Source organism: Lactuca sativa, chromosome 1 (assembly GCF_002870075.4).
Source record: "Lactuca sativa cultivar Salinas chromosome 1, Lsat_Salinas_v11, whole genome shotgun sequence".
NCBI classification, from domain to species: Eukaryota; Viridiplantae; Streptophyta; class Magnoliopsida; order Asterales; family Asteraceae; genus Lactuca; species Lactuca sativa.
In genome coordinates, this window is record NC_056623.2 from 196820319 (window position 1) to 196844232 (window position 23914).

At 48.0% G+C, this 23914-nt stretch overlaps 68 non-coding genes across 68 annotated transcripts; all 68 read right to left on the bottom strand.

Annotated features, from left to right (window-relative positions):
* Nucleotides 1–214: 214 nt before the first annotated feature.
* Nucleotides 215–333, bottom strand: LOC128131080 (5S ribosomal RNA). Its single transcript, XR_008229010.1, has one exon. It is a non-coding gene; the product is annotated as a 5S ribosomal RNA (ribosomal RNA).
* Nucleotides 334–565: 232 nt separating this feature from the next.
* LOC128129685 (5S ribosomal RNA) lies at nucleotides 566–684 on the bottom strand. The gene has a single exon (XR_008227606.1). It is a non-coding gene; the product is annotated as a 5S ribosomal RNA (ribosomal RNA).
* A 231-nt stretch (nucleotides 685–915) lies between these two features.
* On the bottom strand, nucleotides 916–1034 carry LOC128130587 (5S ribosomal RNA). The gene has a single exon (XR_008228511.1). It is a non-coding gene; the product is annotated as a 5S ribosomal RNA (ribosomal RNA).
* A 232-nt stretch (nucleotides 1035–1266) lies between these two features.
* Nucleotides 1267–1385, bottom strand: LOC128131091 (5S ribosomal RNA). Its single transcript, XR_008229022.1, has one exon. It is a non-coding gene; the product is annotated as a 5S ribosomal RNA (ribosomal RNA).
* Nucleotides 1386–1619: 234 nt separating this feature from the next.
* Nucleotides 1620–1738, bottom strand: LOC128131102 (5S ribosomal RNA). The gene has a single exon (XR_008229033.1). It is a non-coding gene; the product is annotated as a 5S ribosomal RNA (ribosomal RNA).
* A 231-nt stretch (nucleotides 1739–1969) lies between these two features.
* On the bottom strand, nucleotides 1970–2088 carry LOC128130560 (5S ribosomal RNA). Its single transcript, XR_008228484.1, has one exon. It is a non-coding gene; the product is annotated as a 5S ribosomal RNA (ribosomal RNA).
* Nucleotides 2089–2319: 231 nt separating this feature from the next.
* Nucleotides 2320–2438, bottom strand: LOC128131113 (5S ribosomal RNA). Its single transcript, XR_008229044.1, has one exon. It is a non-coding gene; the product is annotated as a 5S ribosomal RNA (ribosomal RNA).
* A 232-nt stretch (nucleotides 2439–2670) lies between these two features.
* LOC128131124 (5S ribosomal RNA) lies at nucleotides 2671–2789 on the bottom strand. Its single transcript, XR_008229055.1, has one exon. It is a non-coding gene; the product is annotated as a 5S ribosomal RNA (ribosomal RNA).
* A 232-nt stretch (nucleotides 2790–3021) lies between these two features.
* LOC128129686 (5S ribosomal RNA) lies at nucleotides 3022–3140 on the bottom strand. The gene has a single exon (XR_008227607.1). It is a non-coding gene; the product is annotated as a 5S ribosomal RNA (ribosomal RNA).
* Nucleotides 3141–3371: 231 nt separating this feature from the next.
* Nucleotides 3372–3490, bottom strand: LOC128130589 (5S ribosomal RNA). The gene has a single exon (XR_008228513.1). It is a non-coding gene; the product is annotated as a 5S ribosomal RNA (ribosomal RNA).
* A 232-nt stretch (nucleotides 3491–3722) lies between these two features.
* On the bottom strand, nucleotides 3723–3841 carry LOC128131134 (5S ribosomal RNA). Its single transcript, XR_008229065.1, has one exon. It is a non-coding gene; the product is annotated as a 5S ribosomal RNA (ribosomal RNA).
* A 234-nt stretch (nucleotides 3842–4075) lies between these two features.
* On the bottom strand, nucleotides 4076–4194 carry LOC128131146 (5S ribosomal RNA). Its single transcript, XR_008229077.1, has one exon. It is a non-coding gene; the product is annotated as a 5S ribosomal RNA (ribosomal RNA).
* A 231-nt stretch (nucleotides 4195–4425) lies between these two features.
* On the bottom strand, nucleotides 4426–4544 carry LOC128130561 (5S ribosomal RNA). Its single transcript, XR_008228485.1, has one exon. It is a non-coding gene; the product is annotated as a 5S ribosomal RNA (ribosomal RNA).
* Nucleotides 4545–4775: 231 nt separating this feature from the next.
* On the bottom strand, nucleotides 4776–4894 carry LOC128131157 (5S ribosomal RNA). Its single transcript, XR_008229088.1, has one exon. It is a non-coding gene; the product is annotated as a 5S ribosomal RNA (ribosomal RNA).
* Nucleotides 4895–5126: 232 nt separating this feature from the next.
* LOC128129687 (5S ribosomal RNA) lies at nucleotides 5127–5245 on the bottom strand. Its single transcript, XR_008227608.1, has one exon. It is a non-coding gene; the product is annotated as a 5S ribosomal RNA (ribosomal RNA).
* A 231-nt stretch (nucleotides 5246–5476) lies between these two features.
* Nucleotides 5477–5595, bottom strand: LOC128130590 (5S ribosomal RNA). Its single transcript, XR_008228514.1, has one exon. It is a non-coding gene; the product is annotated as a 5S ribosomal RNA (ribosomal RNA).
* Nucleotides 5596–5827: 232 nt separating this feature from the next.
* Nucleotides 5828–5946, bottom strand: LOC128131168 (5S ribosomal RNA). The gene has a single exon (XR_008229099.1). It is a non-coding gene; the product is annotated as a 5S ribosomal RNA (ribosomal RNA).
* A 232-nt stretch (nucleotides 5947–6178) lies between these two features.
* On the bottom strand, nucleotides 6179–6297 carry LOC128131068 (5S ribosomal RNA). The gene has a single exon (XR_008228995.1). It is a non-coding gene; the product is annotated as a 5S ribosomal RNA (ribosomal RNA).
* A 231-nt stretch (nucleotides 6298–6528) lies between these two features.
* LOC128129689 (5S ribosomal RNA) lies at nucleotides 6529–6647 on the bottom strand. The gene has a single exon (XR_008227610.1). It is a non-coding gene; the product is annotated as a 5S ribosomal RNA (ribosomal RNA).
* A 231-nt stretch (nucleotides 6648–6878) lies between these two features.
* Nucleotides 6879–6997, bottom strand: LOC128130825 (5S ribosomal RNA). The gene has a single exon (XR_008228747.1). It is a non-coding gene; the product is annotated as a 5S ribosomal RNA (ribosomal RNA).
* A 232-nt stretch (nucleotides 6998–7229) lies between these two features.
* Nucleotides 7230–7348, bottom strand: LOC128131179 (5S ribosomal RNA). Its single transcript, XR_008229110.1, has one exon. It is a non-coding gene; the product is annotated as a 5S ribosomal RNA (ribosomal RNA).
* A 232-nt stretch (nucleotides 7349–7580) lies between these two features.
* LOC128129690 (5S ribosomal RNA) lies at nucleotides 7581–7699 on the bottom strand. The gene has a single exon (XR_008227611.1). It is a non-coding gene; the product is annotated as a 5S ribosomal RNA (ribosomal RNA).
* A 231-nt stretch (nucleotides 7700–7930) lies between these two features.
* Nucleotides 7931–8049, bottom strand: LOC128130042 (5S ribosomal RNA). The gene has a single exon (XR_008227965.1). It is a non-coding gene; the product is annotated as a 5S ribosomal RNA (ribosomal RNA).
* Nucleotides 8050–8281: 232 nt separating this feature from the next.
* LOC128130798 (5S ribosomal RNA) lies at nucleotides 8282–8400 on the bottom strand. The gene has a single exon (XR_008228720.1). It is a non-coding gene; the product is annotated as a 5S ribosomal RNA (ribosomal RNA).
* A 232-nt stretch (nucleotides 8401–8632) lies between these two features.
* On the bottom strand, nucleotides 8633–8751 carry LOC128130805 (5S ribosomal RNA). Its single transcript, XR_008228727.1, has one exon. It is a non-coding gene; the product is annotated as a 5S ribosomal RNA (ribosomal RNA).
* Nucleotides 8752–8984: 233 nt separating this feature from the next.
* LOC128130270 (5S ribosomal RNA) lies at nucleotides 8985–9103 on the bottom strand. The gene has a single exon (XR_008228192.1). It is a non-coding gene; the product is annotated as a 5S ribosomal RNA (ribosomal RNA).
* Nucleotides 9104–9334: 231 nt separating this feature from the next.
* Nucleotides 9335–9453, bottom strand: LOC128130043 (5S ribosomal RNA). Its single transcript, XR_008227966.1, has one exon. It is a non-coding gene; the product is annotated as a 5S ribosomal RNA (ribosomal RNA).
* Nucleotides 9454–9685: 232 nt separating this feature from the next.
* On the bottom strand, nucleotides 9686–9804 carry LOC128131186 (5S ribosomal RNA). Its single transcript, XR_008229118.1, has one exon. It is a non-coding gene; the product is annotated as a 5S ribosomal RNA (ribosomal RNA).
* A 232-nt stretch (nucleotides 9805–10036) lies between these two features.
* LOC128129691 (5S ribosomal RNA) lies at nucleotides 10037–10155 on the bottom strand. The gene has a single exon (XR_008227612.1). It is a non-coding gene; the product is annotated as a 5S ribosomal RNA (ribosomal RNA).
* A 232-nt stretch (nucleotides 10156–10387) lies between these two features.
* Nucleotides 10388–10506, bottom strand: LOC128131192 (5S ribosomal RNA). Its single transcript, XR_008229123.1, has one exon. It is a non-coding gene; the product is annotated as a 5S ribosomal RNA (ribosomal RNA).
* A 232-nt stretch (nucleotides 10507–10738) lies between these two features.
* LOC128131200 (5S ribosomal RNA) lies at nucleotides 10739–10857 on the bottom strand. Its single transcript, XR_008229125.1, has one exon. It is a non-coding gene; the product is annotated as a 5S ribosomal RNA (ribosomal RNA).
* A 232-nt stretch (nucleotides 10858–11089) lies between these two features.
* On the bottom strand, nucleotides 11090–11208 carry LOC128129692 (5S ribosomal RNA). The gene has a single exon (XR_008227613.1). It is a non-coding gene; the product is annotated as a 5S ribosomal RNA (ribosomal RNA).
* A 232-nt stretch (nucleotides 11209–11440) lies between these two features.
* LOC128130044 (5S ribosomal RNA) lies at nucleotides 11441–11559 on the bottom strand. Its single transcript, XR_008227967.1, has one exon. It is a non-coding gene; the product is annotated as a 5S ribosomal RNA (ribosomal RNA).
* Nucleotides 11560–11791: 232 nt separating this feature from the next.
* On the bottom strand, nucleotides 11792–11910 carry LOC128131204 (5S ribosomal RNA). Its single transcript, XR_008229126.1, has one exon. It is a non-coding gene; the product is annotated as a 5S ribosomal RNA (ribosomal RNA).
* Nucleotides 11911–12144: 234 nt separating this feature from the next.
* Nucleotides 12145–12263, bottom strand: LOC128130082 (5S ribosomal RNA). The gene has a single exon (XR_008228005.1). It is a non-coding gene; the product is annotated as a 5S ribosomal RNA (ribosomal RNA).
* Nucleotides 12264–12497: 234 nt separating this feature from the next.
* On the bottom strand, nucleotides 12498–12616 carry LOC128131208 (5S ribosomal RNA). Its single transcript, XR_008229127.1, has one exon. It is a non-coding gene; the product is annotated as a 5S ribosomal RNA (ribosomal RNA).
* A 233-nt stretch (nucleotides 12617–12849) lies between these two features.
* LOC128130577 (5S ribosomal RNA) lies at nucleotides 12850–12968 on the bottom strand. Its single transcript, XR_008228500.1, has one exon. It is a non-coding gene; the product is annotated as a 5S ribosomal RNA (ribosomal RNA).
* Nucleotides 12969–13200: 232 nt separating this feature from the next.
* LOC128130827 (5S ribosomal RNA) lies at nucleotides 13201–13321 on the bottom strand. The gene has a single exon (XR_008228749.1). It is a non-coding gene; the product is annotated as a 5S ribosomal RNA (ribosomal RNA).
* Nucleotides 13322–13552: 231 nt separating this feature from the next.
* LOC128131214 (5S ribosomal RNA) lies at nucleotides 13553–13671 on the bottom strand. The gene has a single exon (XR_008229128.1). It is a non-coding gene; the product is annotated as a 5S ribosomal RNA (ribosomal RNA).
* A 231-nt stretch (nucleotides 13672–13902) lies between these two features.
* Nucleotides 13903–14021, bottom strand: LOC128129693 (5S ribosomal RNA). The gene has a single exon (XR_008227614.1). It is a non-coding gene; the product is annotated as a 5S ribosomal RNA (ribosomal RNA).
* A 231-nt stretch (nucleotides 14022–14252) lies between these two features.
* LOC128130374 (5S ribosomal RNA) lies at nucleotides 14253–14371 on the bottom strand. The gene has a single exon (XR_008228299.1). It is a non-coding gene; the product is annotated as a 5S ribosomal RNA (ribosomal RNA).
* Nucleotides 14372–14602: 231 nt separating this feature from the next.
* LOC128129694 (5S ribosomal RNA) lies at nucleotides 14603–14721 on the bottom strand. Its single transcript, XR_008227615.1, has one exon. It is a non-coding gene; the product is annotated as a 5S ribosomal RNA (ribosomal RNA).
* Nucleotides 14722–14953: 232 nt separating this feature from the next.
* LOC128130458 (5S ribosomal RNA) lies at nucleotides 14954–15072 on the bottom strand. Its single transcript, XR_008228383.1, has one exon. It is a non-coding gene; the product is annotated as a 5S ribosomal RNA (ribosomal RNA).
* A 232-nt stretch (nucleotides 15073–15304) lies between these two features.
* On the bottom strand, nucleotides 15305–15423 carry LOC128130097 (5S ribosomal RNA). The gene has a single exon (XR_008228020.1). It is a non-coding gene; the product is annotated as a 5S ribosomal RNA (ribosomal RNA).
* A 232-nt stretch (nucleotides 15424–15655) lies between these two features.
* Nucleotides 15656–15774, bottom strand: LOC128130187 (5S ribosomal RNA). Its single transcript, XR_008228109.1, has one exon. It is a non-coding gene; the product is annotated as a 5S ribosomal RNA (ribosomal RNA).
* Nucleotides 15775–16005: 231 nt separating this feature from the next.
* LOC128131216 (5S ribosomal RNA) lies at nucleotides 16006–16124 on the bottom strand. Its single transcript, XR_008229130.1, has one exon. It is a non-coding gene; the product is annotated as a 5S ribosomal RNA (ribosomal RNA).
* A 232-nt stretch (nucleotides 16125–16356) lies between these two features.
* Nucleotides 16357–16475, bottom strand: LOC128129695 (5S ribosomal RNA). Its single transcript, XR_008227616.1, has one exon. It is a non-coding gene; the product is annotated as a 5S ribosomal RNA (ribosomal RNA).
* A 231-nt stretch (nucleotides 16476–16706) lies between these two features.
* LOC128130545 (5S ribosomal RNA) lies at nucleotides 16707–16825 on the bottom strand. Its single transcript, XR_008228469.1, has one exon. It is a non-coding gene; the product is annotated as a 5S ribosomal RNA (ribosomal RNA).
* Nucleotides 16826–17057: 232 nt separating this feature from the next.
* On the bottom strand, nucleotides 17058–17176 carry LOC128130098 (5S ribosomal RNA). Its single transcript, XR_008228021.1, has one exon. It is a non-coding gene; the product is annotated as a 5S ribosomal RNA (ribosomal RNA).
* Nucleotides 17177–17408: 232 nt separating this feature from the next.
* LOC128130188 (5S ribosomal RNA) lies at nucleotides 17409–17527 on the bottom strand. Its single transcript, XR_008228110.1, has one exon. It is a non-coding gene; the product is annotated as a 5S ribosomal RNA (ribosomal RNA).
* Nucleotides 17528–17758: 231 nt separating this feature from the next.
* LOC128131217 (5S ribosomal RNA) lies at nucleotides 17759–17877 on the bottom strand. The gene has a single exon (XR_008229131.1). It is a non-coding gene; the product is annotated as a 5S ribosomal RNA (ribosomal RNA).
* A 232-nt stretch (nucleotides 17878–18109) lies between these two features.
* LOC128129696 (5S ribosomal RNA) lies at nucleotides 18110–18228 on the bottom strand. The gene has a single exon (XR_008227617.1). It is a non-coding gene; the product is annotated as a 5S ribosomal RNA (ribosomal RNA).
* A 231-nt stretch (nucleotides 18229–18459) lies between these two features.
* Nucleotides 18460–18578, bottom strand: LOC128130546 (5S ribosomal RNA). The gene has a single exon (XR_008228470.1). It is a non-coding gene; the product is annotated as a 5S ribosomal RNA (ribosomal RNA).
* Nucleotides 18579–18810: 232 nt separating this feature from the next.
* On the bottom strand, nucleotides 18811–18929 carry LOC128131218 (5S ribosomal RNA). Its single transcript, XR_008229132.1, has one exon. It is a non-coding gene; the product is annotated as a 5S ribosomal RNA (ribosomal RNA).
* Nucleotides 18930–19160: 231 nt separating this feature from the next.
* On the bottom strand, nucleotides 19161–19279 carry LOC128130440 (5S ribosomal RNA). Its single transcript, XR_008228365.1, has one exon. It is a non-coding gene; the product is annotated as a 5S ribosomal RNA (ribosomal RNA).
* A 232-nt stretch (nucleotides 19280–19511) lies between these two features.
* On the bottom strand, nucleotides 19512–19630 carry LOC128130126 (5S ribosomal RNA). The gene has a single exon (XR_008228048.1). It is a non-coding gene; the product is annotated as a 5S ribosomal RNA (ribosomal RNA).
* Nucleotides 19631–19863: 233 nt separating this feature from the next.
* LOC128131219 (5S ribosomal RNA) lies at nucleotides 19864–19982 on the bottom strand. The gene has a single exon (XR_008229133.1). It is a non-coding gene; the product is annotated as a 5S ribosomal RNA (ribosomal RNA).
* Nucleotides 19983–20216: 234 nt separating this feature from the next.
* Nucleotides 20217–20335, bottom strand: LOC128131221 (5S ribosomal RNA). The gene has a single exon (XR_008229134.1). It is a non-coding gene; the product is annotated as a 5S ribosomal RNA (ribosomal RNA).
* A 231-nt stretch (nucleotides 20336–20566) lies between these two features.
* Nucleotides 20567–20687, bottom strand: LOC128130828 (5S ribosomal RNA). The gene has a single exon (XR_008228750.1). It is a non-coding gene; the product is annotated as a 5S ribosomal RNA (ribosomal RNA).
* Nucleotides 20688–20918: 231 nt separating this feature from the next.
* On the bottom strand, nucleotides 20919–21037 carry LOC128131222 (5S ribosomal RNA). The gene has a single exon (XR_008229135.1). It is a non-coding gene; the product is annotated as a 5S ribosomal RNA (ribosomal RNA).
* A 232-nt stretch (nucleotides 21038–21269) lies between these two features.
* Nucleotides 21270–21388, bottom strand: LOC128129697 (5S ribosomal RNA). The gene has a single exon (XR_008227618.1). It is a non-coding gene; the product is annotated as a 5S ribosomal RNA (ribosomal RNA).
* Nucleotides 21389–21619: 231 nt separating this feature from the next.
* On the bottom strand, nucleotides 21620–21738 carry LOC128130547 (5S ribosomal RNA). The gene has a single exon (XR_008228471.1). It is a non-coding gene; the product is annotated as a 5S ribosomal RNA (ribosomal RNA).
* A 232-nt stretch (nucleotides 21739–21970) lies between these two features.
* Nucleotides 21971–22089, bottom strand: LOC128131223 (5S ribosomal RNA). The gene has a single exon (XR_008229136.1). It is a non-coding gene; the product is annotated as a 5S ribosomal RNA (ribosomal RNA).
* Nucleotides 22090–22320: 231 nt separating this feature from the next.
* On the bottom strand, nucleotides 22321–22439 carry LOC128130865 (5S ribosomal RNA). Its single transcript, XR_008228787.1, has one exon. It is a non-coding gene; the product is annotated as a 5S ribosomal RNA (ribosomal RNA).
* Nucleotides 22440–22671: 232 nt separating this feature from the next.
* Nucleotides 22672–22790, bottom strand: LOC128130128 (5S ribosomal RNA). Its single transcript, XR_008228050.1, has one exon. It is a non-coding gene; the product is annotated as a 5S ribosomal RNA (ribosomal RNA).
* Nucleotides 22791–23023: 233 nt separating this feature from the next.
* Nucleotides 23024–23142, bottom strand: LOC128131224 (5S ribosomal RNA). The gene has a single exon (XR_008229137.1). It is a non-coding gene; the product is annotated as a 5S ribosomal RNA (ribosomal RNA).
* A 234-nt stretch (nucleotides 23143–23376) lies between these two features.
* Nucleotides 23377–23495, bottom strand: LOC128131225 (5S ribosomal RNA). Its single transcript, XR_008229138.1, has one exon. It is a non-coding gene; the product is annotated as a 5S ribosomal RNA (ribosomal RNA).
* A 231-nt stretch (nucleotides 23496–23726) lies between these two features.
* Nucleotides 23727–23847, bottom strand: LOC128130829 (5S ribosomal RNA). Its single transcript, XR_008228751.1, has one exon. It is a non-coding gene; the product is annotated as a 5S ribosomal RNA (ribosomal RNA).
* Nucleotides 23848–23914: the final 67 nt, after the last annotated feature.

Here is a 23914-nt window from a genome sequence, read left to right on the forward strand (position 1 = left end):
TATTGTTTTTATGTGTTACAAGACGCAGAACCTCCTTTGTTTTGGTACGCGGGGCGTGGGACCCACGTGACCGATCGGCTCCGTTCCAAAAATACGAAAAGCATCAACCGTGAACCGGAGGGCACCCGAGCATAGAAATAGCAAGAAAGAAAGGAAAAAAAGCAAAAAAACCGCACGTAAAATCTAAAAAAACGCAAACGGACAACGAAAAAGGGGGGTGCAACACGAGGACTTCCCAGGGGGTCACCCATCCTAGTACTACTCTCGCCCAAGCACGCTTAACTGCGGAGTTCTGATGGGATCCGGTGCATTAGTGCTGGTATGATCGCACCCGAAATAGTATCCATGTTTATTGTTTTTATGTGTTACAAGACGCAGAACCTCCTTTGTTTTGGTACGCGGGGCGTGGGACCCACGTGACCGATCGGCTCCGTTCCAAAAATACGAAAAGCATCAACCATGAACCGGAGGGCACCCGAGCATAGAAATAGCAAGAAAGAAAGGAAAAAAAAGCAAAAAAACCGCACGTAAAATTTAAAAAAACGCAAACGGACAACGAAAAAGGGGGGTGCAACACGAGGACTTCCCAAGGGGTCACCCATCCTAGTACTACTCTCGCCCAAGCACGCTTAACTGCGGAGTTCTGATGGGATCCGGTGCATTAGTGCTGGTATGATCGCACCCGAAATAGTATCCATGTTTATTGTTTTTATGTGTTACAAGACGCAGAACCTCCTTTGTTTTGGTACGCGGGGCGTGGGACCCACGTGACCGATCGGCTCCGTTCCAAAAATACGAAAAGCATCAACCGTGAACCGGAGGGCACCCGAGCATAGAAATAGCAAGAAAGAAAGGAAAAAAAGCAAAAAAACCGCACGTAAAATCTAAAAAAACGCAAACGGACAACGAAAAAGGGGGGTGTAACACGAGGACTTCCCAGGGGGTCACCCATCCTAGTACTACTCTCGCCCAAGCACGCTTAACTGCGGAGTTCTAATGGGATCCGGTGCATTAGTGCTGGTATGATCGCACCCGAAATAGTATCCATGTTTATTGTTTTTATGTGTTACAAGACGCAGAACCTCCTTTGTTTTGGTACGCAGGGCGTGGGACCCACGTGACCGATCGGCTCCGTTCCAAAAATACGAAAAGCATCAACCATGAACCGGAGGGCACCCGAGCATAGAAATAGCAAGAAAGAAAGGAAAAAAAGCAAAAAAAACCGCACGTAAAATCTAAAAAAACGCAAACGGACAACGAAAAAGGGGGGTGCAACACGAGGACTTCCCAGGGGGTCACCCATCCTAGTACTACTCTCGCCCAAGCACGCTTAACTGCGGAGTTCTGATGGGATCCGGTGCATTAGTGCTGGTATGATCGCACCCGAAATAGTATCCATGTTTATTGTTTTTATGTGTTACAAGACGCAGAACCTCCTTTGTTTTGGTACGCGGGGCGTGGGACCCACGTGACCGATCGGCTCCGTTCCAAAAATACGAAAAGCATCAACCATGAACCGGAGGGCACCCGAGCATAGAAATAGCAAGAAAGAAAGTAAAAAAAAAAGCAAAAAAATCGCACGTAAAATCTAAAAAAACGCAAACGGACAACGAAAAAGGGGGGTGCAACACGAGGACTTCCCAGGGGGTCACCCATCCTAGTACTACTCTCGCCCAAGCACGCTTAACTGCGGAGTTCTGATGGGATCCGGTGCATTAGTGCTGGTATGATCGCACCCGAAATAGTATCCATGTTTATTGTTTTTATGTGTTACAAGACGCAGAACCTCCTTTGTTTTGGTACGCGGGGCGTGGGACCCACGTGACCGATCGGCTCCGTTCCAAAAATACGAAAAGCATCAACCATGAACCGGAGGGCACCCGAGCATAGAAATAGCAAGAAAGAAAGGAAAAAAAGCAAAAAAACCGCACGTAAAATCTAAAAAAACGCAAACGGACAACGAAAAAGGGGGGTGCAACACGAGGACTTCCCAGGGGGTCACCCATCCTAGTACTACTCTCGCCCAAGCAAGCTTAACTGCGGAGTTCTGATGGGATCCGGTGCATTAGTGCTGGTATGATCGCACCCGAAATAGTATCCATGTTTATTGTTTTTATGTGTTACAAGACGCAGAACCTCCTTTGTTTTGGTACGCGGGGCGTGGGACCCACGTGACCGATCGGCTCCGTTCCAAAAATACGAAAAGCATCAACCGTGAACCGGAGGGCACCCGAGCATAGAAATAGCAAGAAAGAAAGGAAAAAAAGCAAAAAAACCGCACGTAAAATCTAAAAAAACGCAAACGGACAACGAAAAAGGGGGGTGCAACACGAGGACTTCCCAGGGGGTCACCCATCCTAGTACTACTCTCGCCCAAGCACGCTTAACTGCGGAGTTCTGATGGGATCCGGTGCATTAGTGCTGGTATGATCGCACCCGAAATAGTATCCATGTTTATTGTTTTTATGTGTTACAAGACGCAGAACCTCCTTTGTTTTGGTACGCGGGGCGTGGGACCCACGTGACCGATCGGCTCCGTTCCAAAAATACGAAAAGCATCAACCATGAACCGGAGGGCACCCGAGCATAGAAATAGCAAGAAAGAAAGGAAAAAAAAGCAAAAAAACCGCACGTAAAATCTAAAAAAACGCAAACGGACAACGAAAAAGGGGGGTGCAACACGAGGACTTCCCAGGGGGTCACCCATCCTAGTACTACTCTCGCCCAAGCACGCTTAACTGCGGAGTTCTGATGGGATCCGGTGCATTAGTGCTGGTATGATCGCACCCGAAATAGTATCCATGTTTATTGTTTTTATGTGTTACAAGACGCAGAACCTCCTTTGTTTTGGTACGCGGGGCGTGGGACCCACGTGACCGATCGGCTCCGTTCCAAAAATACGAAAAGCATCAACCATGAACCGGAGGGCACCCGAGCATAGAAATAGCAAGAAAGAAAGGAAAAAAAAGCAAAAAAACCGCACGTAAAATTTAAAAAAACGCAAACGGACAACGAAAAAGGGGGGTGCAACACGAGGACTTCCCAAGGGGTCACCCATCCTAGTACTACTCTCGCCCAAGCACGCTTAACTGCGGAGTTCTGATGGGATCCGGTGCATTAGTGCTGGTATGATCGCACCCGAAATAGTATCCATGTTTATTGTTTTTATGTGTTACAAGACGCAGAACCTCCTTTGTTTTGGTACGCGGGGCGTGGGACCCACGTGACCGATCGGCTCCGTTCCAAAAATACGAAAAGCATCAACCGTGAACCGGAGGGCACCCGAGCATAGAAATAGCAAGAAAGAAAGGAAAAAAAGCAAAAAAACCGCACGTAAAATCTAAAAAAACGCAAACGGACAACGAAAAAGGGGGGTGTAACACGAGGACTTCCCAGGGGGTCACCCATCCTAGTACTACTCTCGCCCAAGCACGCTTAACTGCGGAGTTCTAATGGGATCCGGTGCATTAGTGCTGGTATGATCGCACCCGAAATAGTATCCATGTTTATTGTTTTTATGTGTTACAAGACGCAGAACCTCCTTTGTTTTGGTACGCAGGGCGTGGGACCCACGTGACCGATCGGCTCCGTTCCAAAAATACGAAAAGCATCAACCATGAACCGGAGGGCACCCGAGCATAGAAATAGCAAGAAAGAAAGGAAAAAAAGCAAAAAAAACCGCACGTAAAATCTAAAAAAACGCAAACGGACAACGAAAAAGGGGGGTGCAACACGAGGACTTCCCAGGGGGTCACCCATCCTAGTACTACTCTCGCCCAAGCACGCTTAACTGCGGAGTTCTGATGGGATCCGGTGCATTAGTGCTGGTATGATCGCACCCGAAATAGTATCCATGTTTATTGTTTTTATGTGTTACAAGACGCAGAACCTCCTTTGTTTTGGTACGCGGGGCGTGGGACCCACGTGACCGATCGGCTCCGTTCCAAAAATACGAAAAGCATCAACCATGAACCGGAGGGCACCCGAGCATAGAAATAGCAAGAAAGAAAGTAAAAAAAAAAGCAAAAAAATCGCACGTAAAATCTAAAAAAACGCAAACGGACAACGAAAAAGGGGGGTGCAACACGAGGACTTCCCAGGGGGTCACCCATCCTAGTACTACTCTCGCCCAAGCACGCTTAACTGCGGAGTTCTGATGGGATCCGGTGCATTAGTGCTGGTATGATCGCACCCGAAATAGTATCCATGTTTATTGTTTTTATGTGTTACAAGACGCAGAACCTCCTTTGTTTTGGTACGCGGGGCGTGGGACCCACGTGACCGATCGGCTCCGTTCCAAAAATACGAAAAGCATCAACCATGAACCGGAGGGCACCCGAGCATAGAAATAGCAAGAAAGAAAGGAAAAAAAGCAAAAAAACCGCACGTAAAATCTAAAAAAACGCAAACGGACAACGAAAAAGGGGGGTGCAACACGAGGACTTCCCAGGGGGTCACCCATCCTAGTACTACTCTCGCCCAAGCAAGCTTAACTGCGGAGTTCTGATGGGATCCGGTGCATTAGTGCTGGTATGATCGCACCCGAAATAGTATCCATGTTTATTGTTTTTATGTGTTACAAGACGCAGAACCTCCTTTGTTTTGGTACGCGGGGCGTGGGACCCACGTGACCGATCGGCTCCGTTCCAAAAATACGAAAAGCATCAACCGTGAACCGGAGGGCACCCGAGCATAGAAATAGCAAGAAAGAAAGGAAAAAAAGCAAAAAAACCGCACGTAAAATCTAAAAAAACGCAAACGGACAACGAAAAAGGGGGGTGCAACACGAGGACTTCCCAGGGGGTCACCCATCCTAGTACTACTCTCGCCCAAGCACGCTTAACTGCGGAGTTCTGATGGGATCCGGTGCATTAGTGCTGGTATGATCGCACCCGAAATAGTATCCATGTTTATTGTTTTTATGTGTTACAAGACGCAGAACCTCCTTTGTTTTGGTACGCGGGGCGTGGGACCCACGTGACCGATCGGCTCCGTTCCAAAAATACGAAAAGCATCAACCATGAACCGGAGGGCACCCGAGCATAGAAATAGCAAGAAAGAAAGGAAAAAAAAGCAAAAAAACCGCACGTAAAATTTAAAAAAACGCAAACGGACAACGAAAAAGGGGGGTGCAACACGAGGACTTCCCAAGGGGTCACCCATCCTAGTACTACTCTCGCCCAAGCACGCTTAACTGCGGAGTTCTGATGGGATCCGGTGCATTAGTGCTGGTATGATCGCACCCGAAATAGTATCCATGTTTATTGTTTTTATGTGTTACAAGACGCAGAACCTCCTTTGTTTTGGTACGCGGGGCGTGGGACCCACGTGACCGATCGGCTCCGTTCCAAAAATACGAAAAGCATCAACCGTGAACCGGAGGGCACCCGAGCATAGAAATAGCAAGAAAGAAAGGAAAAAAAGCAAAAAAACCGCACGTAAAATCTAAAAAAACGCAAACGGACAACGAAAAAGGGGGGTGTAACACGAGGACTTCCCAGGGGGTCACCCATCCTAGTACTACTCTCGCCCAAGCACGCTTAACTGCGGAGTTCTAATGGGATCCGGTGCATTAGTGCTGGTATGATCGCACCCGAAATAGTATCCATGTTTATTGTTTTTATGTGTTACAAGACGCAGAACCTCCTTTGTTTTGGTACGCAGGGCGTGGGACCCACGTGACCGATCGGCTCCGTTCCAAAAATACGAAAAGCATCAACCATGAACCGGAGGGCACCCGAGCATAGAAATAGCAAGAAAGAAAGGAAAAAAAGCAAAAAAAACCGCACGTAAAATCTAAAAAAACGCAAACGGACAACGAAAAAGGGGGGTGCAACACGAGGACTTCCCAGGGGGTCACCCATCCTAGTACTACTCTCGCCCAAGCACGCTTAACTGCGGAGTTCTGATGGGATCCGGTGCATTAGTGCTGGTATGATCGCACCCGAAATAGTATCCATGTTTATTGTTTTTATGTGTTACAAGACGCAGAACCTCCTTTGTTTTGGTACGCGGGGCGTGGGACCCACGTGACCGATCGGCTCCGTTCCAAAAATACGAAAAGCATCAACCGTGAACCGGAGGGCACCCGAGCATAGAAATAGCAAGAAAGAAAGGAAAAAAAGCAAAAAAAACCGCACGTAAAATCTAAAAAAACGCAAACGGACAACGAAAAAGGGGTGTGCAACACGAGGACTTCCCAGGGGGTCACCCATCCTAGTACTACTCTCGCCCAAGCAAGCTTAACTGCGGAGTTCTGATGGGATCCGGTGCATTAGTGCTGGTATGATCGCCCCGAAATAGTATCCATGTTTATTGTTTTTATGTGTTACAAGACGCAGAACCTCCTTTGTTTTGGTACGCGGGGCGTGGGACCCACGTGACCGATCGGCTCCGTTCCAAAAATACGAAAAGCATCAACAATGAACCGGAGGGCACCCGAGCATAGAAATAGCAAGAAAGAAAGGAAAAAAAAGCAAAAAAACCGCACGTAAAATCTAAAAAAACGCAAACGGACAACGAAAAAGGGGGGTGCAACACGAGGACTTCCCAAGGGGTCACCCATCCTAGTACTACTCTCGCCCAAGCACGCTTAACTGCGGAGTTCTGATGGGATCCGGTGCATTAGTGCTGGTATGATCGCACCCGAAATAGTATCCATGTTTATTGTTTTTATGTGTTACAAGACGCAGAACCTCCTTTGTTTTGGTACGCGGGGCGTGGGACCCACGTGACCGATCGGCTCCGTTCCAAAAATACGAAAAGCATCAACCGTGAACCGGAGGGCACCCGAGCATAGAAATAGCAAGAAAGAAAGGAAAAAAAGCAAAAAAACCGCACGTAAAATCTAAAAAAACGCAAACGGACAACGAAAAAGGGGGGTGCAACACGAGGACTTCCCAGGGGGTCACCCATCCTAGTACTACTCTCGCCCAAGCACGCTTAACTGCGGAGTTCTGATGGGATTCGGTGCATTAGTGCTGGTGTGATCGCACCCGAAATAGTATCCATGTTTATTGTTTTTATGTGTTACAAGACGCAGAACCTCCTTTGTTTTGGTACGCGGGGCGTGGGACCCACGTGACCGATCGGCTCCGTTCCAAAAATACGAAAAGCATCAACCATGAACCGGAGGGCACCCGAGCATAGAAATAGCAAGAAAGAAAGGAAAAAAAGCAAAAAAACCGCACGTAAAATCTAAAAAAACGCAAACGGACAACGAAAAAGGGGGGGTGCAACACGAGGACTTCCCAGGGGGTCACCCATCCTAGTACTACTCTCGCCCAAGCACGCTTAACTGCGGAGTTCTGATGGGATCCGGTGCATTAGTGCTGGTATGATCGCACCCGAAATAGTATCCATGTTTATTGTTTTTATGTGTTACAAGACGCAGAACCTCCTTTGTTTTGGTACGCGGGGCGTGGGACCCACGTGACCGATCGGCTCCGTTCCAAAAATACGAAAAGCATCAACCATGAACCGGAGGGCACCCGAGCATAGAAATAGCAAGAAAGAAAGGAAAAAAAAGCAAAAAAACCGCACGTAAAATCTAAAAAAACGCAAACGGACAACGAAAAAGGGGGGTGCAACACGAGGACTTCCCAAGGGGTCACCCATCCTAGTACTACTCTCGCCCAAGCACGCTTAACTGCGGAGTTCTGATGGGATCCGGTGCATTAGTGCTGGTATGATCGCACCCGAAATAGTATCCATGTTTATTGTTTTTATGTGTTACAAGACGCAGAACCTCCTTTGTTTTGGTACGCGGGGCGTGGGACCCACGTGACCGATCGGCTCCGTTCCAAAAATACGAAAAGCATCAACCGTGAACCGGAGGGCACCCGAGCATAGAAATAGCAAGAAAGAAAGGAAAAAAAGCAAAAAAACCGCACGTAAAATCTAAAAAAACGCAAACGGACAACGAAAAAGGGGGGTGCAACACGAGGACTTCCCAGGGGGTCACCCATCCTAGTACTACTCTCGCCCAAGCACGCTTAACTGCGGAGTTCTAATGGGATCCGGTGCATTAGTGCTGGTATGATCGCACCCGAAATAGTATCCATGTTTATTGTTTTTATGTGTTACAAGACGCAGAACCTCCTTTGTTTTGGTACGCGGGGCGTGGGACCCACGTGACCGATCGGCTCCGTTCCAAAAATACGAAAAGCATCAACCATGAACCGGAGGGCACCCGAGCATAGAAATAGCAAGAAAGAAAGGAAAAAAAGCAAAAAAAACCGCACGTAAAATCTAAAAAAACGCAAACGGACAACGAAAAAGGGGGGTGCAACACGAGGACTTCCCAGGGGGTAACCCATCCTATTACTACTCTCGCCCAAGCACGCTTAACTGCGGAGTTCTGATGGGATCCGGTGCATTAGTGCTGGTATGATCGCACCCGAAATAGTATCCATGTTTATTGTTTTTATGTGTTACAAGACGCAGAACCTCCTTTGTTTTGGTACGCGGGGCGTGGGACCCACGTGACCGATCGGCTCCGTTCCAAAAATACGAAAAGCATCAACCGTGAACCGGAGGGCACCCGAGCATAGAAATAGCAAGAAAGAAAGGAAAAAAAGCAAAAAAAACCGCACGTAAAATCTAAAAAAACGCAAACGGACAACGAAAAAGGGGTGTGCAACACGAGGACTTCCCAGGGGGTCACCCATCCTAGTACTACTCTCGCCCAAGCAAGCTTAACTGCGGAGTTCTGATGGGATCCGGTGCATTAGTGCTGGTATGATCGCACCCGAAATAGTATCCATGTTTATTGTTTTTATGTGTTACAAGACGCAGAACCTCCTTTGTTTTGGTACGCGGGGCGTGGGACCCACGTGACCGATCGGCTCCGTTCCAAAAATACGAAAAGCATCAACAATGAACCGGAGGGCACCCGAGCATAGAAATAGCAAGAAAGAAAAGGAAAAAAAAGCAAAAAAACCGCACGTAAAATCTAAAAAAACGCAAACGGACAACGAAAAAGGGGGGTGCAACACGAGGACTTCCCAAGGGGTCACCCATCCTAGTACTACTCTCGCCCAAGCACGCTTAACTGCGGAGTTCTGATGGGATCCGGTACATTAGTGCTGGTATGATCGCACCCGAAATAGTATCCATGTTTATTGTTTTTATGTGTTACAAGACGCAGAACCTCCTTTGTTTTGGTACGCGGGGCGTGGGACCCACGTGACCGATCGGCTCCGTTCCAAAAATACGAAAAGCATCAACCGTGAACCGGAGGGCATCCGAGCATAGAAATAGCAAGAAAGAAAGGAAAAAAAGCAAAAAAACCGCACGTAAAATCTAAAAAAACGCAAACGGACAACGAAAAAGGGGGGTGCAACACGAGGACTTCCCAGGGGGTCACCCATCCTAGTACTACTCTCGCCCAAGCACGCTTAACTGCGGAGTTCTAATGGGATCCGGTGCATTAGTGCTGGTATGATCGCACCCGAAATAGTATCCATGTTTATTGTTTTTATGTGTTACAAGACGCAGAACCTCCTTTGTTTTGGTACGCGGGGCGTGGGACCCACGTGACCGATCGGCTCCGTTCCAAAAATACGAAAAGCATCAACCATGAACCGGAGGGCACCCGAGCATAGAAATAGCAAGAAAGAAAGGAAAAAAAGCAAAAAAAACCGCACGTAAAATCTAAAAAAACGCAAACGGACAACGAAAAAGGGGGGTGCAACACGAGGACTTCCCAGGGGGTCACCCATCCTAGTACTACTCTCGCCCAAGCACGCTTAACTGCGGAGTTCTGATGGGATCCGGTGCATTAGTGCTGGTATGATCGCACCCGAAATAGTATCCATGTTTATAGTTTGTATGTGTTACAAGACGCAGAACCTCCTTTGTTTTGGTACGCGGGGCGTGGGACCCACGTGACCGATCGGCTCCGTTCCAAAAATACGAAAAGCATCAACCATGAACCGGAGGGCACCCGAGCATAGAAATAGCAAGAAAGAAAGGAAAAAAAGCAAAAAAAACCGCACGTAAAATCTAAAAAAACGCAAACGGACAACGAAAAAGGGGGGTGCAACACGAGGACTTCCCAAGGGGTCACCCATCCTAGTACTACTCTCGCCCAAGCACGCTTAACTGCGGAGTTCTGATGGGATCCGGTGCATTAGTGCTGGTATGATCGCACCCGAAATAGTATCCATGTTTATTGTTTTTATGTGTTACAAGACGCAGAACCTCCTTTGTTTTGGTACGCGGGGCGTGGGACCCACGTGACCGATCGGCTCCGTTCCAAAAATACGAAAAGCATCAACCATGAACCGGAGGGCACCCGAGCATAGAAATAGCAAGAAAGAAAGGAAAAAAAGCAAAAAAAACCGCACGTAAAATCTAAAAAAACGCAAACGGACAACGAAAAAGGGGGGTGCAACACGAGGACTTCCCAGGGGGTCACCCATCCTAGTACTACTCTCGCCCAAGCACGCTTAACTGCGGAGTTCTGATGGGATCCGGTGCATTAGTGCTGGTATGATCGCACCCGAAATAGTATCCATGTTTATTGTTTTTATGTGTTACAAGACGCAGAACCTCCTTTGTTTTGGTACGCGGGGCGTGGGACCCACGTGACCGATCGGCTCCGTTCCAAAAATACGAAAAGCATCAACCGTGAACCGGAGGGCACCCGAGCATAGAAATAGCAAGAAAGAAAGGAAAAAAAGCAAAAAAAACCGCACGTAAAATCTAAAAAAACGCAAACGGACAACGAAAAAGGGGGGTGCAACACGAGGACTTCCCAGGGGGTCACCCATCCTAGTACTACTCTCGCCCAAGCACGCTTAACTGCGGAGTTCTGATGGGATCCGGTGCATTAGTGCTGGTATGATCGCACCCGAAATAGTATCCATGTTTATTGTTTTTATGTGTTACAAGACGCAGAACCTCCTTTGTTTTGGTACGCGGGGCGTGGGACCCACGTGACCGATCGGCTCCTTTCCAAAAATACGAAAAGCATCAACAATGAACCGGAGGGCACCCGAGCATAGAAATAGCAAGAAAGAAAGGAAAAAAAAGCAAAAAAACCGCACGTAAAATCTAAAAAAACGCAAACGGACAACGAAAAAGGGGGGTGCAACACGAGGACTTCCCAAGGGGTCACCCATCCTAGTACTACTCTCGCCCAAGCACGCTTAACTGCGGAGTTCTGATGGGATCCGGTGCATTAGTGCTGGTATGATCGCACCCGAAATAGTATCCATGTTTATTGTTTTTATGTGTTACAAGACGCAGAACCTCCTTTGTTTTGGTACGCGGGGCGTGGGACCCACGTGACCGATCGGCTCCGTTCCAAAAATACGAAAAGCATCAACCGTGAACCGGAGGGCATCCGAGCATAGAAATAGCAAGAAAGAAAGGAAAAAAAGCAAAAAAAACCGCACGTAAAATCTAAAAAAACGCAAACGGACAACGAAAAAGGGGGGTGCAACACGAGGACTTCCCAGGGGGTCACCCATCCTAGTACTACTCTCGCCCAAGCACGCTTAACTGCGGAGTTCTAATGGGATCCGGTGCATTAGTGCTGGTATGATCGCACCCGAAATAGTATCCATGTTTATTGTTTTTATGTGTTACAAGACGCAGAACCTCCTTTGTTTTGGTACGCGGGGCGTGGGACCCACGTGACCGATCGGCTCCGTTCCAAAAATACGAAAAGCATCAACCATGAACCGGAGGGCACCCGAGCATAGAAATAGCAAGAAAGAAAGGAAAAAAAGCAAAAAAAACCGCACGTAAAATCTAAAAAAACGCAAACGGACAACGAAAAAGGGGGGTGCAACACGAGGACTTCCCAGGGGGTCACCCATCCTAGTACTACTCTCGCCCAAGCACGCTTAACTGCGGAGTTCTGATGGGATCCGGTGCATTAGTGCTGGTATGATCGCACCCGAAATAGTATCCATGTTTATTGTTTGTATGTGTTACAAGACGCAGAACCTCCTTTGTTTTGGTACGCGGGGCGTGGGACCCACGTGACCGATCGGCTCCGTTCCAAAAATACGAAAAGCATCAACCATGAACCGGAGGGCACCCGAGCATAGAAATAGCAAGAAAGAAAGGAAAAAAAAAGCAAAAAAAACCGCACGTGAAATCTAAAAAAACGCAAACGGACAACGAAAAAGGGGGGTGCAACACGAGGACTTCCCAGGGGGTCACCCATCCTAGTACTACTCTCGCCCAAGCACGCTTAACTGCGGAGTTCTGATGGGATCCGGTGCATTAGTGCTGGTATGATCACACCCGAAATACTATCCATGTTTATTGTTTTTATGTGTTACAAGACGCAGAACCTCCTTTGTTTTGGTACGCGGGGCGTGGGACCCACGTGACCGATCGGCTCCGTTCCAAAAATACGAAAAGCATCAACCATGAACCGGAGGGCACCCGAGCATAGAAATAGCAAGAAAGAAAGGAAAAAAAGCAAAAAAAAACCGCACGTAAAATCTAAAAAAACGCAAACGGACAACGAAAAAGGGGGGGTGCAACACGAGGACTTCCCAGGGGGTCACCCATCCTAGTACTACTCTCGCCCAAGCACGCTTAACTGCGGAGTTCTGATGGGATCCGGTGCATTAGTGCTGGTATGATCGCACCCGAAATAGTATCCATGTTTATTGTTTTTATGTGTTACAAGACGCAGAACCTCCTTTGTTTTGGTACGCGGGGCGTGGGACCCACGTGACCGATCGGCTCCGTTCCAAAAATACGAAAAGCATCAACCATGAACCGGAGGGCACCCGAGCATAGAAATAGCAAGAAAGAAAGTAAAAAAAAAGCAAAAAAACCGCACGTAAAATCTAAAAAAACGCAAACGGACAACGAAAAAGGGGGGTGCAACACGAGGACTTCCCAGGGGGTCACCCATCCTAGTACTACTCTCGCCCAAGGACGCTTAACTGCGGAGTTCTGATGGGATCCGGTGCATTAGTGCTGGTATGATCGCACCCGAAATAGTATCCATGTTTATTGTTTTTATGTGTTACAAGACGCAGAACCTCCTTTGTTTTGGTACGCGGGGCGTGGGACCCACGTGACCGATCGGCTCCGTTCCAAAAATACGAAAAGCATCAACCATGAACCGGAGGGCACCCGAGCATAGAAATAGCAAGAAAGAAAGGAAAAAAAGCAAAAAAAACCGCACGTAAAATCTAAAAAAACGCAAACGGACAACGAAAAAGGGGGGTGCAACACGAGGACTTCCCAGGGGGTCACCCACATCCTAGTACTACTCTCGCCCAAGCACGCTTAACTGCGGAGTTCTGATGGGATCCGGTGCATTAGTGCTGGTATGATCGCACCCGAAATAGTATCCATGTTTATTGTTTTTATGTGTTACAAGACGCAGAACCTCCTTTGTTTTGGTACGCGGGGCGTGGGACCCACGTGACCGATCGGCTCCGTTCCAAAAATACGAAAAGCATCAACCATGAACCGGAGGGCACCCGAGCATAGAAATAGCAAGAAAGAAAGGAAAAAAAGCAAAAAAACCGCACGTAAAATCTAAAAAAACGCAAACGGACAACGAAAAAGGGGGGTGCAACACGAGGACTTCCCAGGGGGTCACCCATCCTAGTACTACTCTCGCCCAAGCACGCTTAACTGCGGAGTTCTGATGGGATCCGGTGCATTAGTGCTGGTATGATCGCACCCGAAATAGTATCCATGTTTATTGTTTTTATGTGTTACAAGACGCAGAACCTCCTTTGTTTTGGTACGCGGGGCGTGGGACCCACGTGACCGATCGGCTCCGTTCCAAAAATACGAAAAGCATCAACCGTGAACCGGAGGGCACCCGAGCATAGAAATAGCAAGAAAGAAAGGAAAAAAAAGCAAAAAAACCGCACGTAAAATCTAAAAAAACGCAAACGGACAACGAAAAAGGGGGTGCAACACGAGGACTTCCCAAGGGGTCACCCATCCTAGTACTACTCTCGCCCAAGCACGCTTAACTGCGGAGTTCTGATGGGATCCGGTGCATTAGTGCTGGTATGATCGCACCCGAAATAGTATCCATGTTTATTGTTTTTATGTGTTACAAGACGCAGAACCTCCTTTGTTTTGGTACGCGGGGCGTGGGACCCACGTGACCGATCGGCTCCGTTCCAAAAATACGAAAAGCATCAACCATGAACCGGAGGGCACCCGAGCATAGAAATAGCAAGAAAGAAAGGAAAAAAAGCAAAAAAACCGCACGTAAAATCTAAAAAAACGCAAACGGACAACGAAAAAGGGGGGTGCAACACGAGGACTTCCCAGGGGGTCACCCATCCTAGTACTACTCTCACCCAAGCACGCTTAACTGCGGAGTTCTGATGGGATCCGGTGCATTAGTGCTGGTATGATCGCACCCGAAATAGTATCCATGTTTATTGTTTTTATGTGTTACAAGACGCAGAACCTCCTTTGTTTTGGTACGCGGGGCGTGGGACCCACGTGACCGATCGGCTCCGTTCCAAAAATACGAAAAGCATCAACCGTGAACCGGAGGGCACCCGAGCATAGAAATAGCAAGAAAGAAAGGAAAAAAAAGCAAAAAAACCGCACGTAAAATCTAAAAAATCGCAAACGGACAACGAAAAAGGGGGTGCAACACGAGGACTTCCCAAGGGGTCACCCATCCTAGTACTACTCTCGCCCAAGCACGCTTAACTGCGGAGTTCTGATGGGATCCGGTGCATTAGTGCTGGTATGATCGCACCCGAAATAGTATCCATGTTTATTGTTTTTATGTGTTACAAGACGCAGAACCTCCTTTGTTTTGGTACGCGGGGCGTGGGACCCACGTGACCGATCGGCTCCGTTCCAAAAATACGAAAAGCATCAACCATGAACCGGAGGGCACCCGAGCATAGAAATAGCAAGAAAGAAAGGAAAAAAAGCAAAAAAAACCGCACGTAAAATCTAAAAAAACGCAAACGGACAACGAAAAAGGGGGGTGCAACACGAGGACTTCCCAGGGGGTCACCCATCCTAGTACTACTTTCGCCCAAGCACGCTTAACTGCGGAGTTCTGATGGGATCCGGTGCATTAGTGCTGGTATGATCGCACCCGAAATAGTATCCATGTTTATTGTTTTTATGTGTTACAAGACGCAGAACCTCCTTTGTTTTGGTACGCGGGGCGTGGGACCCACGTGACCGATCGGCTCCGTTCCAAAAATACGAAAAGCATCAACCATGAACCGGAGGGCACCCGAGCATAGAAATAGCAAGAAAGAAAGGAAAAAAAGCAAAAAAAACCGCACGTAAAATCTAAAAAAACGCAAACGGACAACGAAAAAGGGGGGTGCAACACGAGGACTTCCCAGGGGGTCACCCATCCTAGTACTACTCTCGCCCAAGCACGTTTAACTGCGGAGTTCTGATGGGATCCGGTGCATTAGTGCTGGTATGATCGCACCCGAAATAGTATCCATGTTTATTGTTTTTATGTGTTACAAGACGCAGAACCTCCTTTGTTTTGGTACGCGGGGCGTGGGACCCACGTGACCGATCGGCTCCGTTCCAAAAATACGAAAAGCATCAACCATGAACCGGAGGGCACCCGAGCATAGAAATAGCAAGAAAGAAAGGAAAAAAAGCAAAAAAAACCGCACGTAAAATCTAAAAAAACGCAAACGGACAACGAAAAAGGGGGGTGCAACACGAGGACTTCCCAGGGGGTCACCCATCCTAGTACTACTCTCGCCCAAGCACGCTTAACTGCGGAGTTCTGATGGGATCCGGTGCATTAGTGCTGGTATGATCGCACCAGAAATAGTATCCATGTTTATTGTTTTTATGTGTTACAAGACGCAGAACCTCCTTTGTTTTGGTACGCGGGGCGTGGGACCCACGTGACCGATCGGCTCCGTTCCAAAAATACGAAAAGCATCAACCGTGAACCGGAGGGCACCCGAGCATAGAAATAGCAAGAAAGAAAGGAAAAAAAGCAAAAAAACCGCACGTAAAATCTAAAAAAACGCAAACGGACAACGAAAAAGGGGGGTGCAACACGAGGACTTCCCAGGGGGTCACCCATCCTAGTACTACTCTCGCCCAAGCACGCTTAACTGCGGAGTTCTGATGGGATCCGGTGCATTAGTGCTGGTATGATCGCACCCGAAATAGTATCCATGTTTATTGTTTTTATGTGTTACAAGACGCAGAACCTCCTTTGTTTTGGTACGCGGGGCGTGGGACCCACGTGACCGATCGGCTCCGTTCCAAAAATACGAAAAGCATCAACCATGAACCGGAGGGCACCCGAGCATAGAAATAGCAAGAAAGAAAGGAAAAAAAAGCAAAAAAACCGCACGTAAAATCTAAAAAAACGCAAACGGACAACGAAAAAGGGGGGTGCAACACGAGGACTTCCCAAGGGGTCACCCATCCTAGTACTACTCTCGCCCAAGCACGCTTAACTGCGGAGTTCTGATGGGATCCGGTGCATTAGTGCTGGTATGATCGCACCCGAAATAGTATCCATGTTTATTGTTTTTATGTGTTACAAGACGCAGAACCTCCTTTGTTTTGGTACGCGGGGCGTGGGACCCACGTGACCGATCGGCTCCGTTCCAAAAATACGAAAAGCATCAACCGTGAACCGGAGGGCACCCGAGCATAGAAATAGCAAGAAAGAAAGGAAAAAAAGCAAAAAAACCGCACGTAAAATCTAAAAAAACGCAAACGGACAACGAAAAAGGGGGGTGCAACACGAGGACTTCCCAGGGGGTCACCCATCCAAGTACTACTCTCGCCCAAGCACGCTTAACTGCAGAGTTCTAATGGGATCCGGTGCATTAGTGCTGGTATGATCGCACCCGAAATAGTATCCATGTTTATTGTTTTTATGTGTTACAAGACGCAGAACCTCCTTTGTTTTGGTACGCGGGGCGTGGGACCCACGTGACCGATCGGCTCCGTTCCAAAAATACGAAAAGCATCAACCATGAACCGGAGGGCACCCGAGCATAGAAATAGCAAGAAAGAAAGGAAAAAAAGCAAAAAAAACCGCACGTAAAATCTAAAAAAACGCAAACGGACAACGAAAAAGGGGGGTGCAACACGAGGACTTCCCAGGGGGTCACCCATCCTAGTACTACTCTCGCCCAAGCACGTTTAACTGCGGAGTTCTGATGGGATCCGGTGCATTAGTGCTGGTATGATCGCACCCGAAATAGTATCCATGTTTATTGTTTTTATGTGTTACAAGACGCAGAACCTCCTTTGTTTTGGTACGCGGGGCGTGGGACCCACGTGACCGATCGGCTCCGTTCCAAAAATACGAAAAGCATCAACCATGAACCGGAGGGCACCCGAGCATAGAAATAGCAAGAAAGAAAGGAAAAAAAGCAAAAAAAACCGCACGTAAAATCTAAAAAAACGCAAACGGACAACGAAAAAGGGGGGTGCAACACGAGGACTTCCCAGGGGGTCACCCATCCTAGTACTACTCTCGCCCAAGCACGCTTAACTGCGGAGTTCTGATGGGATCCGGTGCATTAGTGCTGGTATGATCGCACCAGAAATAGTATCCATGTTTATTGTTTTTATGTGTTACAAGACGCAGAACCTCCTTTGTTTTGGTACGCGGGGCGTGGGACCCACGTGACCGATCGGCTCCGTTCCAAAAATACGAAAAGCATCAACCGTGAACCGGAGGGCACCCGAGCATAGAAATAGCAAGAAAGAAAGGAAAAAAAGCAAAAAAACCGCACGTAAAATCTAAAAAAACGCAAACGGACAACGAAAAAGGGGGGTGCAACACGAGGACTTCCCAGGGGGTCACCCATCCTAGTACTACTCTCGCCCAAGCACGCTTAACTGCGGAGTTCTGATGGGATCCGGTGCATTAGTGCTGGTATGATCGCACCCGAAATAGTATCCATGTTTATTGTTTTTATGTGTTACAAGACGCAGAACCTCCTTTGTTTTGGTACGCGGGGCGTGGGACCCACGTGACCGATCGGCTCCGTTCCAAAAATACGAAAAGCATCAACCATGAACCGGAGGGCACCCGAGCATAGAAATAGCAAGAAAGAAAGGAAAAAAAAGCAAAAAAACCGCACGTAAAATCTAAAAAAACGCAAACGGACAACGAAAAATGGGGGTGCAACACGAGGACTTCCCAAGGGGTCACCCATCCTAGTACTACTCTCGCCCAAGCACGCTTAACTGCGGAGTTCTGATGGGATCCGGTGCATTAGTGCTGGTATGATCGCACCCGAAATAGTATCCATGTTTATTGTTTTTATGTGTTACAAGACGCAGAACCTCCTTTGTTTTGGTACGCGGGGCGTGGGACCCACGTGACCGATCGGCTCCGTTCCAAAAATACGAAAAGCATCAACCGTGAACCGGAGGGCACCCGAGCATAGAAATAGCAAGAAAGAAAGGAAAAAAAGCAAAAAAACCGCACGTAAAATCTAAAAAAACGCAAACGGACAACGAAAAAGGGGGGTGCAACACGAGGACTTCCCAGGGGGTCACCCATCCAAGTACTACTCTCGCCCAAGCACGCTTAACTGCAGAGTTCTAATGGGATCCGGTGCATTAGTGCTGGTATGATCGCACCCGAAATAGTATCCATGTTTATTGTTTTTATGTGTTACAAGACGCAGAACCTCCTTTGTTTTGGTACGCGGGGCGTGGGACCCACGTGACCGATCGGCTCCGTTCCAAAAATACGAAAAGCATCAACCATGAACCGGAGGGCACCCGAGCATAGAAATAGCAAGAAAGAAAGGAAAAAAAGCAAAAAAAACCGCACGTAAAATCTAAAAAAACGCAAACGGACAACGAAAAAGGGGGGTGCAACACGAGGACTTCCCAGGGGGTCACCCATCCTAGTACTACTCTCGCCCAAGCACGCTTAACTGCGGAGTTCTGATGGGATCCGGTGCATTAGTGCTGGTATGATCGCACCCGAAATACTATCCATGTTTATTGTTTTTATGTGTTACAAGACGCAGAACCTCCTTTGTTTTGGTACGCGGGGCGTGGGACCCACGTGACCGATCGGCTCCGTTCCAAAAATACGAAAAGCATCAACCGTGAACCGGAGGGCACCCGAGCATAGAAATAGCAAGAAAGAAAGGAAAAAAAGCAAAAAAACCGCACGTAAAATCTAAAAAAACGCAAACGGACAACGAAAAAGGGGGGTGCAACACGAGGACTTCCCAGGGGGTCACCCATCCTAGTACTACTCTCGCCCAAGCACGCTTAACTGCAGAGTTCTAATGGGATCCGGTGCATTAGTGCTGGTATGATCGCACCCGAAATAGTATCCATGTTTATTGTTTTTATGTGTTACAAGACGCAGAACCTCCTTTGTTTTGGTACGCGGGGCGTGGGACCCACGTGACCGATCGGCTCCGTTCCAAAAATACGAAAAGCATCAACCATGAACCGGAGGGCACCCGAGCATAGAAATAGCAAGAAAGAAAGGAAAAAAAGCAAAAAAAACCGCACGTAAAATCTAAAAAAACGCAAACGGACAACGAAAAAGGGGGGTGCAACACGAGGACTTCCCAGGGGGTCACCCATCCTAGTACTACTCTCGCCCAAGCACGCTTAACTGCGGAGTTCTGATGGGATCCGGTGCATTAGTGCTGGTATGATCGCACACGAAATACTATCCATGTTTATTGTTTTTATGTGTTACAAGACGCAGAACCTCCTTTGTTTTGGTACGCGGGGCGTGGGACCCACGTGACCGATCGGCTCCGTTCCAAAAATACGAAAAGCATCAACCAAGAACCGGAGGGCACCCGAGCATAGAAATAGCAAGAAAGAAAGGAAAAAAAGCAAAAAAAACCGCACGTAAAATCTAAAAAAACGCAAACGGACAACGAAAAAGGGGGGGTGCAACACGAGGACTTCCCAGGGGGTCACCCATCCTAGTACTACTCTCGCCCAAGCACGCTTAACTGCGGAGTTCTGATGGGATCCGGTGCATTAGTGCTGGTATGATCGCACCCGAAATAGTATCCATGTTTATTGTTTTTATGTGTTACAAGACGCAGAACCTCCTTTGTTTTGGTACGCGGGGCGTGGGACCCACGTGACCGATCGGCTCCGTTCCAAAAATACGAAAAGCATCAACCATGAACCGGAGGGCACCCGAGCATAGAAATAGCAAGAAAGAAAGTAAAAAAAAAAGCAAAAAAACCGCACGTAAAATCTAAAAAAACGCAAACGGACAACGAAAAAGGGGGGTGCAACACGAGGACTTCCCAGGGGGTCACCCATCCTAGTACTACTCTCGCCCAAGCACGCTTAACTGCGGAGTTCTGATGGGATCCGGTGCATTAGTGCTGGTATGATCGCACCCGAAATAGTATCCATGTTTATTGTTTTTATGTGTTACAAGACGCAGAACCTCCTTTGTTTTGGTACGCGGGGCGTGGGACCCACGTGACCGATCGGCTCCGTTCTAAAAATACGAAAAGCATCAACCATGAACCGGAGAGCACCCGAGCATAGAAATAGCAAGAAAGAAAGGAAAAAAAGCAAAAAAGCCGCACGTAAAATCTAAAAAAACGCAAACGGACAACGAAAAAGGGGGGTGCAACACGAGGACTTCCCAGGGGGTCACCCACATCCTAGTACTACTCTCGCCCAAGCACGCTTAACTGCGGAGTTCTGATGGGATCCGGTGCATTAGTGCTGGTATGATCGCACCCGAAATAGTATCCATGTTTATTGTTTTTATGTGTTACAAGACGCAGAACCTCCTTTGTTTTGGTACGCGGGGCGTGGGACCCACGTGACCGATCGGCTCCGTTCCAAAAATACGAAAAGCATCAACCATGAACCGGAGGGCACCCGAGCATAGAAATAGCAAGAAAGAAAGGAAAAAAAGCAAAAAAACCGCACGTAAAATCTAAAAAAACGCAAACGGACAACGAAAAAGGGGGGTGCAACACGAGGACTTCCCAGGGGGTCACCCATCCTAGTACTACTCTCGCCCAAGCACGCTTAACTGCGGAGTTCTGATGGGATCCGGTGCATTAGTGCTGGTATGATCGCACCCGAAATAGTATCCATGTTTATTGTTTTTATGTGTTACAAGACGCAGAACCTCCTTTGTTTTGGTACGCGGGGCGTGGGACCCACGTGACCGATCGGCTCCGTTCCAAAAATACGAAAAGCATCAACCATGAACCGGAGGGCACCCGAGCATAGAAATAGCAAGAAAGAAAGGAAAAAAAAGCAAAAAAACCGCACGTAAAATCTAAAAAAACGCAAACGGACAACGAAAAATGGGGGTGCAACACGAGGACTTCCCAAGGGGTCACCCATCCTAGTACTACTCTCGCCCAAGCACGCTTAACTGCGGAGTTCTGATGGGATCCGGTGCATTAGTGCTGGTATGATCGCACCCGAAATAGTATCCATGTTTATTGTTTTTATGTGTTACAAGACGCAGAACCTCCTTTGTTTTGGTACGCGGGGCGTGGGACCCACGTGACCGATCGGCTCCGTTCCAAAAATACGAAAAGCATCAACCGTGAACCGGAGGGCACCCGAGCATAGAAATAGCAAGAAAGAAAGGAAAAAAAGCAAAAAAACCGCACGTAAAATCTAAAAAAACGCAAACGGACAACGAAAAAGGGGGGTGCAACACGAGGACTTCCCAGGGGGTCACCCATCCAAGTACTACTCTCGCCCAAGCACGCTTAACTGCAGAGTTCTAATGGGATCCGGTGCATTAGTGCTGGTATGATCGCACCCGAAATAGTATCCATGTTTATTGTTTTTATGTGTTACAAGACGCAGAACCTCCTTTGTTTTGGTACGCGGGGCGTGGGACCCACGTGACCGATCGGCTCCGTTCCAAAAATACGAAAAGCATCAACCATGAACCGGAGGGCACCCGAGCATAGAAATAGCAAGAAAGAAAGGAAAAAAAGCAAAAAAAACCGCACGTAAAATCTAAAAAAACGCAAACGGACAACGAAAAAGGGGGGTGCAACACGAGGACTTCCCAGGGGGTCACCCATCCTAGTACTACTCTCGCCCAAGCACGCTTAACTGCGGAGTTCTGATGGGATCCGGTGCATTAGTGCTGGTATGATCGCACCCGAAATACTATCCATGTTTATTGTTTTTATGTGTTACAAGACGCAGAACCTCCTTTGTTTTGGTACGCGGGGCGTGGGACCCACGTGACCGATCGGCTCCGTTCCAAAAATACGAAAAGCATCAACCGTGAACCGGAGGGCACCCGAGCATAGAAATAGCAAGAAAGAAAGGAAAAAAAGCAAAAAAACCGCACGTAAAATCTAAAAAAACGCAAACGGACAACGAAAAAGGGGGGTGCAACACGAGGACTTCCCAGGGGGTCACCCATCCTAGTACTACTCTCGCCCAAGCACGCTTAACTGCAGAGTTCTACTGGGATCCGGTGCATTAGTGCTGGTATGATCGCACCCGAAATAGTATCCATGTTTATTGTTTTTATGTGTTACAAGACGCAGAACCTCCTTTGTTTTGGTACGCGGGGCGTGGGACCCACGTGACCGATCGGCTCCGTTCCAAAAATACGAAAAGCATCAACCATGAACCGGAGGGCACCCGAGCATAGAAATAGCAAGAAAGAAAGGAAAAAAAGCAAAAAAAACCGCACGTAAAATCTAAAAAAACGCAAACGGACAACGAAAAAGGGGGGTGCAACACGAGGACTTCCCAGGGGGTCACCCATCCTAGTACTACTCTCGCCCAAGCACGCTTAACTGCGGAGTTCTGATGGGATCCGGTGCATTAGTGCTGGTATGATCGCACACGAAATACTATCCATGTTTATTGTTTTTATGTGTTACAAGACGCAGAACCTCCTTTGTTTTGGTACGCGGGGCGTGGGACCCACGTGACCGATCGGCTCCGTTCCAAAAATACGAAAAGCATCAACCAAGAACCGGAGGGCACCCGAGCATAGAAATAGCAAGAAAGAAAGGAAAAAAAGCAAAAAAAACCGCACGTAAAATCTAAAAAAACGCAAACGGACAACGAAAAAGGGGGGGTGCAACACGAGGACTTCCCAGGGGGTCACCCATCCTAGTACTACTCTCGCCCAAGCACGCTTAACTGCGGAGTTCTGATGGGATCCGGTGCATTAGTGCTGGTATGATCGCACCCGAAATAGTATCCATGTTTATTGTTTTTATGTGTTACAAGACGCAGAACCTCCTTTGTTTTGGTACGCGGGGCGTGGGACCCACGTGACCGATCGGCTCCGTTCCAAAAATACGAAAAGCATCAACCATGAACCGGAGGGCACCCGAGCATAGAAATAGCAAGAAAGAAAGTAAAAAAAAAAGCAAAAAAACCGCACGTAAAATCTAAAAAAACGCAAACGGACAACGAAAAAGGGGGGTGCAACACGAGGACTTCCCAGGGGGTCACCCATCCTAGTACTACTCTCGCCCAAGCACGCTTAACTGCGGAGTTCTGATGGGATCCGGTGCATTAGTGCTGGTATGATCGCACCCGAAATAGTATCCATGTTTATTGTTTTTATGTGTTACAAGACGCAGAACCTCCTTTGTTTTGGTACGCGGGGCGTGGGACCCACGTGACCGATCGGCTCCGTTCTAAAAATACGAAAAGCATCAACCATGAACCGGAGAGCACCCGAGCATAGAAATAGCAAGAAAGAAAGGAAAAAAAGCAAAAAAACCGCACGTAAAATCTAAAAAAACGCAAACGGACAACGAAAAAGGGGGGTGCAACACGAGGACTTCCCAGGGGGTCACCCACATCCTAGTACTACTCTCGCCCAAGCACGCTTAACTGCGGAGTTCTGATGGGATCCGGTGCATTAGTGCTGGTATGATCGCACCCGAAATAGTATCCATGTTTATTGTTTTTATGTGTTACAAGACGCAGAACCTCCTTTGTTTTGGTACGC